The sequence below is a fragment of the Adiantum capillus-veneris genome, chromosome 28, assembly GCF_014529385.1.
Source record: "Adiantum capillus-veneris isolate H3 chromosome 28, ASM1452938v2, whole genome shotgun sequence".
Taxonomy (NCBI): Eukaryota; Viridiplantae; Streptophyta; class Polypodiopsida; order Polypodiales; family Pteridaceae; genus Adiantum; species Adiantum capillus-veneris.
The window spans coordinates 39874085-39886587 of record NC_140958.1 but is presented as its reverse complement, the minus strand read 5'-3'; positions in this window follow the sequence as shown (position 1 = coordinate 39886587).

Below are 12503 nucleotides of genomic sequence, written 5' to 3'. Positions count from 1 at the left end.
TTTTGTGGCAGCCAGTAACAACTTCAAGACTCTGACAACTACTAGATTTCCAAGGATGATCTTCAAAAGAAATCATTGCAGAATATTTAATATTTTTTGTGCTCATGACAATAGCAAATATCGCCTACAGTATTTATAACGTACAGTTTAAAATATAAGAATTATTATTATTATTATTATTATTAAAATATAAGAAGTTTAAAATACACTTATTATTATTGCGCGTATCTCCCGTTCTTTTTTCTCGATATGTCGGTACATGTTTCTGGCTATTTCTTGTCTTTTCTGAAGCAATGACCAGACACATTACTATCCACGGAACCCAGAGAGGTCAAAAATTTGTTCTTTTATCTGACAGTCGGTTTCAAAAGATCAAGGTTGACATGATCAAACAACATTTTGATATTCAAAATGTTGATTTCTCTCTGTGTCCCCTTACATTGTCTACAAATAATGGTCATCTTGAGAGAACAATGATGGTGACCTAGTTTACACCCTCGACCACGAAGTTTCACAATTTTACAAGATATTTGTCGCCTCTTGTTTATTAGCTACTAATGCTGGTGGCTCAAAGATTTCAACGATAGTGATCACATAAAAATTAGACGACGTGTGGCTTCCATGTGCAAGTGTCATTGACTTCATTAGAACCCTGCCACTGCAAACTAACCTCGTTGTAGCTTTGAGTCAAGCTCAGAAAGTTGTGCAAGTGTCTGAGCTACCATGTCAATATGATGAGTATATTGCTTTTGAGTTGCCTCCACAAGGTGAAAACTCAAGTATGAATGGTATGGAGCAACATTTTGATGGCCATTCCAGGGTTGAATATGTGACTTGCAGCAGTGATTTGTTCAAAGGTGTGGTGGGATTTAGCAGATGTTGTGGCCATCTGCGGTGTCTTAATCTTGATTGTAGTTATCATTTGAGAACAAAGCTTCCAAACGGGAGTCAATGGAAGGGACAATTATCGCAAGCACCACAAAGGGGATTAGTTCAAGAAAAATTTGACAAGCTTGTGTTCCTTGACACAGTGACTCCACTCTCTAATAAGTGTCATGTGCAACAAAGTTTGGAAATAGCCAAAAAAGCCAAGAATATCACTTCAATGGGATTTGAGTCCATATTGAAATTAAAGAGCAATAGCCGATACCCATACCTACACAATGTTCTTTTTCCAGGCCTGATGGGGGCATAGAAACAACCTTATGTTTTCAAAATGTCTACAATAGGTCCTCGTAGTGGGTGAATTGTATGTGTTGTGGAGGTAACTTGCAAGATATGTGGGTACACTTTGACCATGTGCATAGAGTTGATGGATAGCATACTATGTCAGCACATGTATATGATCATTACGTTCGAGAACTTTTAACATACGAAGTTCCTGCACCAAGCTTCTTGGGCAGGGGGCCATATCCTACAAGAGAATCCAATTTGGGAGGCATTTTTGTGGGGTTTGTATGGTTCTACAACAGTAGTAACACTCATACATGGAATGTGGATGACATGATTGTTGGTCCTCTAGGACCTGCACTTGGGACTTGTGTTGTGGCTGAGGGCACTAATCTGCAGCCATTTGAAGTTGAATGTTGTTGAACAATGGGTTCCTAAAGAAGCGCATGCAAATGCAAAATGTATCCATAACGTTAGAACATGTGCTAGCACACAGAGTTCATTTCGTCAAAAATTTAGAGATGGAAAACTTGCTAGATGGAGACCAAAACTTACAAGAGATTTTCACGACAGGATTGCATAGGGAAGAACTATGGCTACTAAATTGTTGGAGCTATATATGGCTCACTCTAGTGAACTTGGTCTCACCTATATATTTGTATCTTGTCCTCAATATGAATCAGTCTTTGGGAGCGTATATGGTGTGTCTCTTGTCTCGTCTCTCTCTCTTTCTCTCTACATCTCAACATGGTATCAGAGCGGTAACGATCACGCACCGATTCAATTCATGGTGACACAACAGTATGTGTATGCGATTCGCATGTAAGATTCAAAATTGCTACAAATTTTATTTTTGAGTGTTGATTCTTGTTAACTGTGATTGTTTTGTGTTAAGAAGAATATGATTAGTGTTTTATGTAGCGTTTATTTCTAATCAATCTAATCGTTGATTACGTTTTCTTGTTGATGACACCCTGAACTTCATCTCAATTTTTCTTGCTGTTCTGCTCAAAATTTGGAGAAACGGGAAAAGCGCAATGGAGCGTAGCGCAATGGCTCTTTTCATCTAAAACTTGTTCGTCTCCTCGAGCTCTTCGATTTGAGTTCTAGGTTTGCGTCAATCGGAGTTCGCAGCACAAAGTAATGCTGTTTTTACTGCAATTGAGTTTGACGCAGCTTTCTTTGTCCTACTTCTTCGTGAAGCGTCCGCAATCGTTTTTCTTATTTTGGCGTTAACTTTTTCGAGAAGATTTAGCTTTTTGCTATTCGTATTGTGGCCGTGAATCTTGCGTCTCACGCCACTCTATTTTGCGGACTCGTTTATTATTAACGTCTCTTTTACCCTGCCTTTTTTGGGTGACGTATCTCACATTGTTGGACGTTCCTTGAGCATCCTTCTTACGTTTATCATTGACAGAACACAGTACTCATATCTCTCCCATTCTCAATTGCGGCCTTCACCATATATGGTGTGCAGATTGAGCGATCTTATCTTATACGTCTTCTCGCAACAAGATATGGCTATAAATATTCTCGTCAATGGCTTTCCTTCTGGCCAGCGTTCTGTTCCTCCTTTCCAAGGTCAAGGATTTCCAGGCTGGAAAGCAAAGATGTTGTTAATTCTTGAAGGCGATGAACTCTCCGATGTTGTTCTTGGAAATCGTGTTTGTCTGCCTCAGCCTGTTGATACGGATAATGATAACGTGCTTATTACTGAAGGACCTATATTTGAAGATTGGAATGTTGCCTATACGGATGGGCAACGACGTGATAAAGCAGCTCGTTGGTATATTCTTTCTACTCTTACTGATTCCCTTTTGCTTGATATGTATGAACTGCCTACCCACGACGTGTGGAAGTACCTTATTGCAAACTTTCAGAAGAAATCTGTTACAGAAATACTTTATTTGAGAGGGTTGCTTCACAAGTTACAATATGAAGTTGGTACTGCCATGATGGGACATGTTGAATCTTTCAAATCTATTATTAATCAACTTTCTACTGCCTGTTCCACAAAAGCAACTGTTTACACTTCTCCTTGATACGGTGAAGGACTCTTCTTATGATAACATTGTTACTATTCTCTCTAATAAAGATGGTCTTGATTTCGACCAAGCCTGGATGTCTTTAATTGAATACTCTCAACGTCAAGAACGTCGGAATGTTGGTCACGATACAGCAATGATTTCACAAGAGGAGACTGAGTCACAACAGATGGAACGTGCTTTTTATGCTCGAAGGCGTCCATTTCAACGAGAAAACCGCAGAGGTGGTCATCGCGGTAATATTTTCTCTCGTCTCAAATTTCCTAACAAGAAATGTTCTTACTGCAACAGAAATGGCCATACTGAAAATGATTGTTGGGCACGTCAATATGATGAAGAACACAATATTACCACAAAAGAACCACGTTTATCTAGAGACTCTTCTTCTTCTTCTTTTTGTGAATATTGTGGATGATCTGATCATCCCACTCATATTTGCTATAAGCGTCGATTCGACACAAATCGGAATAGAGCATATGCTACTGAACATCGAAACAACATTGTACCAAAAACAAGCTGCGTCCTATGTTCAGTTGCTCCAGACAGAATACTTCATGTACGTGATGGATCACTTTTTACTGTCGATTCTGGTGCTACAGGAAATATGAGATATCAGTCTAAGTGGCTCCATAACTATCATACACTGCCAGTTCAACGTGTTGTTTATCTTGCTGATGATACTACTTGCCAAGTAAAGGGTATTGGAGACTTATATCTTGGTACCTTATCTTCTTCCACTCGAATTTTGCGAGGAGTATTACATGTACCAGATATCTTCTTTCAGTTGCTAGACTTGTTGATCTTGGTCTGTTTGTTGGATTTGATCATACCAAATGCCGAATTGAGAAAGATGGACAGACTATAGCCATTTCTCCTCGAAACGGTAATTTCTTTGAACTCTCTCTCAACGATGCTGTAGCAAATATTGTCACTGCTCCAGGTGATCATGATTGCAAAGTATGGCATCACCGTTTTGTTCATGCTGATTTCTCAAAACTCCTTGATCTTCAACGTCGTGATCTTGTTCATGGCATGGATCTTAAAGCCCATCCCCATATGGGAATTTGTGAATTTTGTGTTCTTGGGAAACACAATCGTAAACCCTTTCCTCTTTCAAATACAACTCGTTCTCATGACATATTGGATCTTGTTCTTACTGATATATGTGGACCTCTACCTTCTTCGAGATCACAATATCGCTACTTCATTACTTTCATTGATGATTTCTCAAGGTATACAACTGTATTTCTACTTATACAAAAATCTGAAGCCTTATCTGTTTTCAAACAATTCCACAAGGCTGCAGAACTTCAAACTAGTCGTCACCTTAAGAAGCTTTGTAGTGACAATGGAGGCGAATATGTTTCTCGAGAGTTTGTGAGTTATTGTGCTGACAGTGGAATTCATCATGAACACACTATTCCATATTCGCCTCAACATAATGGTGTTGCTGAACGAAAGAATCGCACTATTCTCAATGCTGTAAGATGTATGCTGATTCATTCTGGCTTATCTCGTGTTTTCTGGGCTGAAGCTACTTTGACAGCAGCATTTATTTAGAATCATCTTCCTACTACTGCACCCTCTGGTAAGATACCCATCACAGCATGGACAGATGATATTCCTTCTGTATCTCATTTTTGAACCTTTGGATGTATTGCTTATATTCATGTTCCCAAAGAAACACGAACAAAGCTTGATGCTCCTGGTCTTAAAGTTATTTTTACTGGATATTCTGACACGTCCAAAGGCTACAAATTCTATGACCCTTCCTCCAAGAAAGTAATTGTGAATCGTGATGCTACTTTTAACGAACAGCTTATGGGAGGCTCATGATCCATGGATGATTCTGATGATACTAAATCATTGCTTCAAGCTTTTCCATTTCTTTCAGAAGATGAAACTCTTCCTATAGAGCAACTTTCCTCTTCACAACCATCCATTCCAAATGTTGCCAATGATGATATTGATATTTTTGTTGATCTGCCTATTGATTTTGAACATGGCTCATGTCATGTTTATGATGACGATATTGCTGATAATTCTTGTTCTACTTCTGAAGATCCCGTTGCTTATGATGAAGCTATCTCTTCACCACAAAAGGATCAATGGCAAGAGGCTATGAAAGCAGAGTACGATTCTCTTATCTCTAAATGTACATGGATACTAACTGAATTACCTCCTGGTCATACAACTATTAAATGTAAGTGGGTGTATAAGACAAAAGTAAAAGCAGATGGATCTTTTGGCAAGTTCAAGGCGCATTTAGTTGCAAAAGGTTACTCCCAAGTAGCTGGTGTTTATTGTCAAGAGACTTTTTCACCAGTTGTTCGCATTACAAGTGTTTGAGTTTTATTGGCATTTGCTGTTCAATTTGATTTAAAAGCTCATCAAATGGATGTGCGAACTGATTTTCTTAATGGTGACTTGGAAGAGAAAATTTATATGGAACAACCAGAAGGGTTTGTTATTCCAGGTAAAGAAGTCCTTGTTGCTCAACTCCATAAGGTACTATATGGTCTCAAACAAGCTTCACGAGCCTGGTATAGAAAATTTGATCTTTTTCTCACCTCTAAAGGATTCATCTCTTGCTCGTTAGACCCCAACTTATACATAAAACGCCAAGGTAGCAGTTTTGTGATTCTTGCTCTTTATGTGGATGATACGATTCTTGTTTCCAATGATTTGGGATTTCTTCAGCAAGTGAAAAAGTTATTGTCTTCTGCATTTGATATGGTGGATCTTGGAGAGTTTCACTCTTGTCTTGGCATTCAAATCCAACGGAACCGTACAAAAGGTAATTTATTCCTTCGACAGTCAAAGTTTATTGCAGATACTATTCAAAAATTTGGTATGGAATCTGCACATTCAGCCAACACACCTTGTCTTGCGAGCTCTACGAAGAACACTTCTGACAATGGCGGTCAACTTGTCACAAATCAACCTTATGCTAACTTGATTGGATGTCTTCAGTTTGTTGGCATGAACACTCGTCCTGATATTCTGTTTGCTTCTAATTATCTTGGACAACATATTGCATGTCCTTCTCTTAAGCATTGGTCTGCTGCAAAGCGTGTATTGAAATACTTGAAAGGCACTACAAATTTTGGTTTAGTCTATCGACGACAACTCACATCGGATTCTATGCAATCTCTTTCTCTTTTGGGTTACACAGATGCAGACTGGGCAAGCTCACATTTATCTATGCGATCTACTAGTGGAAATTGCTTCTTTATAAATGGTTGTCTTGTTTCTTGGACCAGCAAGAAACAACGTTGTGTTGTAGTTTCTACGACTGAGTCAGATTATGTTGCAGCATCACTTGCAGCTCGTGAGTTGATTTGGCTTCGACAAATGCTGGTTGATATTGGTCACTCTCCTCTTTCTAGCACACCCTTGCGGTGTGACAACCAAAGTGCTATTAGTCTTGCAAAAGACTATGTTCAACATAATAAGTCAAAGCACATTGATGTCCATTATCATTATGTCAGGTATGAAGTACGCAAAGGAACCATTATGGTTGAACACTGTCCAAGTGACCAGATGATTGCAGACATTTTGACTAAAGGCCTCAATGAGTCACGTTTCATCCTCTTGCGCTCGAAGCTTGGAGTTGCTTCGGCCTCACTCTTTCTAGATTAGATTCTTTGCTATTGTAATAGCTTTGTACATATGACATTGTAATCTTTTAGGTACCATGCACTATGCACACTTCACATTTGCACATTGTGATATCTAAGTCACTTGAATATTTGTACATAGATGCACAATTCACTTTCACATCATCACCGCTGGTTCATATTTTCACATTGTATAGGGGCTTGGGTTTTTCCCTTGAACTCCCCAAGGGTTTTTTTCATCCAAAGCTAGAGACCTTTGTTTGAGTGGGGGTGTTGGAGCTATATATGGCTCACTCTACTGAACTTGGTCTCACCTATATATTTGTATATTGTCCTCAATATGAATCAGTCTTTGGGAGCGTATATGGTGTGTCTCTTGTCTCGTCTCTCTCTCTTTCTCTCTACATCTCAACATAAATTAGTAAAGGAGGTAATTGTTGTCCCGAATGTATCACATGTGTTTCATGTTAGTACAACTCGGTCAGTGGAGAAAGGTGTTACGTATGCTGTCACACTTGCAGACTTCCCCCGATGCTCATGTGGGGATTTTCAAAGGCATGATAGCAAACCTGTTGCATATGTGCCTTGCAAAGCACATCTACTTTGTGTTTTTTAGAATCTTGGGACTAGACTCCATTGCCCATGAGTTTGTGCATTAATCTCCACTTACAAATGTTCTGCTATTTCAAGCTTTGGGAGGTTCTCGGATAGCATTGTAGGTGCTAGAGTTCATGATTTGACATTTTTGGGGAAATGTGCGTGCCAAATGTTTGGTGGACTATTTTAGAGAGGATTACCTAGAATTACGCTATGTGTCGAGTATTATGTTTTGTGAATGGTTCTAAAATTTAAATTGTCTCCATCGGTTCATTGATTTGTAGTAATGAAAATAACATGCATGGCATAATTATTTTATTTCACAATTGTTTCTATTGTGTCAATTTAGACTTGCTCGGAATGTGACTTCACTCGATTTTTTTCCCCTTGGAGGTCTCTAAGGAAGCTAACCCTAAGGTATTTTAAGCTCCATTGACCAACCTTGCTCCATTGACCCTAAGGTATTTTAAGCTCCATTGACCAACCTTGCTCCATTGACCCTAAGGAAGCTAACCCTAAGGTATTTTAAGCTCCATTGACCAACCTTGCTCTTTGTCGGACCATCTCTCATTCGGTGTAATAGGACTAAATTTTGAAGTTCTTAAAGTCGAAAAGAATGTAGTAATCCATATCTTTCGTTTAGCACGATTTGAAAGATTGTTGAATAGTCTATTAGATAGAGCTTATATGAATAAGTTTAAGATATTAAGAGAGAAAATATACTCTCTTCTTTTCAAATACTACACCAAAGACATATTCCATAAAGATTAATGAACAACAGATAGTCTGTCTATGAACAGTATAATAAAAATATATATAAAACTAAGATTTTTATTAGTATCAATGTGTTATATTAATGTGTTTTAGCTTAAAATGCATGGGTAGGCTTAAAATAAGTTGAAAAAGTAGTGGAGACTCAAAAATAGTGTTTTTATGAGTCGCGACCTAAAAGTTGAGTTTTCAGCCAAAGAAAGATGTTTTTCGCAATTCTGTCTGCGTAGCCTTATAGACTAGACCTGTTTCCGTCGTTTTGAGTACCTGGAAGTCTATGTTCTGAGTTCGGTTGACCAAGTTATGATAGAAACTTATTGCCAACAGCAACAGGATAACCTACAAGCAGCAACAAGTTAGCTTACAAACAGATATACATAGGTACTATCTCTTTTGTTTGATCCAATCAAGAAGTGATTATAATATTTTATGATGATATAAAATGATGTTTTAAATTTGATTACCATGTTGATTTGGTTGCACGAGTATGTTCTTTTGGCTATTTTGTAGACAATGCAGGGTGTCATGATATTGGGATTGTGATCGTGTTGTGATTTCGAGTATGATCGTTGTTGCCATCATGAGATTGAGATTGAGCTTGAGAGTGTGATTGTGATTGAGATTGAGAGTGAGAGTGTGATTGAGATTAAGATTGTGCACAACATTGAGGTTGAGAGTGAGAGTGAGAGTGTGATTGAGATAGCTCGGGGGTGGTCGGGAGGTTATGAAACGAGCTATGCTCTTCCTCTAATGATTACTTTGTATCCATACAGACTCTTTATTTCCATTTGTTTACTCTGCGTACTTTGTATATTCTTTGTTTATTCTCAATGTATTTTGCTCTCCCGTGTCGCGTGACATTCGGACCCCTTTACCATTGGCCTTGTGTTGAGATGGACCCGAAAGCACATGTCTATATTCTAACCCTTGTTCCCGTCTATTCTCCCACATTAAATGATCAGATTAATATGAGAAAATCATTTGGGTTGGCTAGATGTTAGATTTTTGTAACAAGGTGTAAACGGAATGTATATGAAAATCTATAGATAAGAAGGCTACTAGTACTGCTACGTCACTCACCACACCTAAGGATCCCTCAGTGAACTACTGCATCAAACTTAGTGGCCGCCGCGATCAAACGTCTGCAGCATAGCTGTGTGGCTGTAATATGATTTCGATACGTTTGGAAGCAACTTGGATGGGACACGGAGGGTGTCAATCTCAAGAAGCATACCTATAGATGCAAAATATCATCAACACTATCAAAACTATCACTCTCTACTCTGGAAAATCTATGGGAATCTTATTTCATTGCTCTAGATTGTGATGTCATTTTGTCACTCGCACAAACTAAAAATGAAACGAAACTTTTTGGTGAGCTATAGTAGGCCTAGAGGCACTCTCTTACAAAGTCTGGTCGCAATTTGACAAGGTACCTTAATCACGATCCATCATGGTCAAGGTCCTGAAAACTACTCAACACAAGTATCTAGAAAGGTCTCCCCATGGTCTAGTATCACTCTCCTATGGTCAAAATCATGATACATCATGGTCATGGTGAAGGTCCTAATAACTACAACATAAGTATCTAGAAAGGTATCCCTATGGTCTAGAATCACTATCCTACGGCCGAAACATTTTTAAAAAAACTTCACACTCAAAATAGCATATTTGTCACGAACCGCAATGAGATTGAGAATGATTACACTTATCTTAAAGAGCACGAGACACGGAGAAAAACTCACTTTTTGGAATTGAATTGTGATTACTATACCTTGAGAAAAATGGATAACAAGATGCTGTAGAGTAGCCACTCTCAATCACACTTACATAGCTCTTTCCAAAGTTTAGACAATGACACAATATTGTGTTCAAACTTGAAAAGTTCAACCTTATATCTATGGCTCCTCCTTTTTCTAGTGGCTGGCTAACAAGGCTACTTTAGTCTAGGACAAAACGATTACAACCCAGAGTGTATAGTAAGGTGGCTCAATAATTACAAGTCCTCATTTATACAAAGATTTCCTCGAAAAATAATGTGATTACAAAAATCATGGCTCTACGATGGTGTATGCGACTTGGGAGACACTCGTGAGGAATCCCGCTAATAGGTTATGTGAACCACGGTAGAGACTCAATGCTTTAAAAGAGTTTCTCCATGCAAATTTCATCTTACGACATGCAAGGTAAGTTGAGAAGTGAAGGCCATGTGGTGGGTGGTGAAAATAAAAGTGGCTAAGTGACTTTACTTTCTTGCATGAGGAGAGACGAAAATTCCTATTCTATAAGTTTTTTGCAAAACTCGTTTAGTCTAGGCAAACTGAAGAAAAAGGAAATTTCAGACATTTTTTGTGGGTCACACACGTAGGCTTATTCTGTACAATTCGAAATACATTTCAATTTTTATAACCTACTATTTTTGGAGGCTATAGACAAGATAGAGAAAGAGAGACAGCTCTAAGAGAGTCTTTTTTTGTATGCTCCATCATAGTCAAACACTTGGGAGAGAAGCAAGTTTTGATTGCATACATCGAGCACATCATAATCGACCATGAGGACATCAACTAGCACAACAGCCGATGGCCGCCGAGAACTGAATTTCATGGCACCAACTCACACCCACGGCAGCAACACATAGCAACCTATGACATGGGAGGGGGAAGGAGCCATAGATTCTCTTTCTCTCTCTCTCTCTCTCTCTCTCTCTCTCTCTCTCTCTCTCTCTCTCTCTCTCTCTCTCTCTCTCTCTCTCTCTCTCTCTCTCTCTCTCTCTCTCTCTCTCTCTCTCTCTGTGGATATTTAAACCAAAGCCACGGTCCAAGGTTTATTCCTTCATTTACTTGCATTTCACACCACATAAGTGGAAACCTTCCCAGCTTCCATGTCACACTACCACAAAGTGTGCACCCTTAACTGTCAAAGAAACCATGAAATAGTGTTTTAAAGAGTCGCGACCTAAAAGTTGAGTTTTCAGCCAAAGAAAGACGTTTTTCGCAATTCTGTCCGCGTTGCCTTGTAGACCAAACCTGTTTCCGTCATTTTAAGTACCTGGAAGTCTATGTTTTGAGTTCGTTTGACCAAGTTATGACCGAAACTTATTGCCAGCAGCAACAGGATAACCTACAAGCAGCAACAGGTTAGCTTACAAACAGATATACACAGGTACTATCTCTTTTGTTTGATCCAATCAAGAAGTGATTATAATATTTTATGATGGTATAAAATGATGTTTTGAATTTGATTACCATGTTGATTTGGTTGCACGAGTATCTTCTTTTGGCTATTTTGTAGACGATGTAGGGTGTCATGATATTGGGATTGTGATCGTGTTGTGATTTCGATTATGATCGTTGTTGCCATCATGAGATTGAGATTGAGATTGAGAGTGTGATTGTGATTGAGATTGAGAGTGAGAGTGTGATTGAGATTAAGATTGTGCACAACATTGAGAGTGAGAGTGTGATTGAGATTACGATTGTGCACAACATTAAGATTGAGAGTGAGAGCAAGAGTGTGATTGAGATAGCTCGGGGGTGGTCGGGAGGTTATGAAACGAGCTATGCTCTTCTTGTAATGATTGCTTTGTATCCATACAGACTCTTTATTTCCATTTGTTTACTCTGCGTACTTTGTATATTATTTGTTTATTGTCAATGTATTTTGCTCTCTCGTGTCGCGTGACATTCGGGCCCCTTTACCATTGGCCTTGTGTCGAGATGGACCCGAAAGCACATGTCTATATTCTAACCCTTGTTCCCGTCTATTCTCCCACATTAAATGATCAGATTAATCTGAGAAAATCATTTGGGTTGGCTAGATGTTATATTTTTGTGACAAGGTGTAAACGGAATGTATATCAAAATCTATAGATAAGAAGGCTACTAGTACTGCTAGGTCACTCACCACACCTAAGGATCCCTCAGTGAACTACTGCATCAAACTTAGTGGCCGCTGCGATCAAATGTCTGCAGCATAGCTTTGTGCCCGTAATATGATTTCCATACGTTTGGAAGCAACTTGGATGGGACACGGAGGGTGTCAATCTCAAGAAGCATACCTATAGATGCAAAATATCATCAACACTATCAAAACTATCAATCTCTACTCTGGAAAATCTATGGGCATCTTATTTCATTGATCTAGATTGTGATGTCATTTTGTCACTCGCACAAACTAAAAACGAAACGAAATTTTTTGGTGAGCTATAGTAGGCCTAGAGGCACTCTCTTACAAAGTCTGGTCGCAATCTGACAAGGTACCTTAATCTCGATCCATCATGGTCAAGGTCCTGAAAACTACT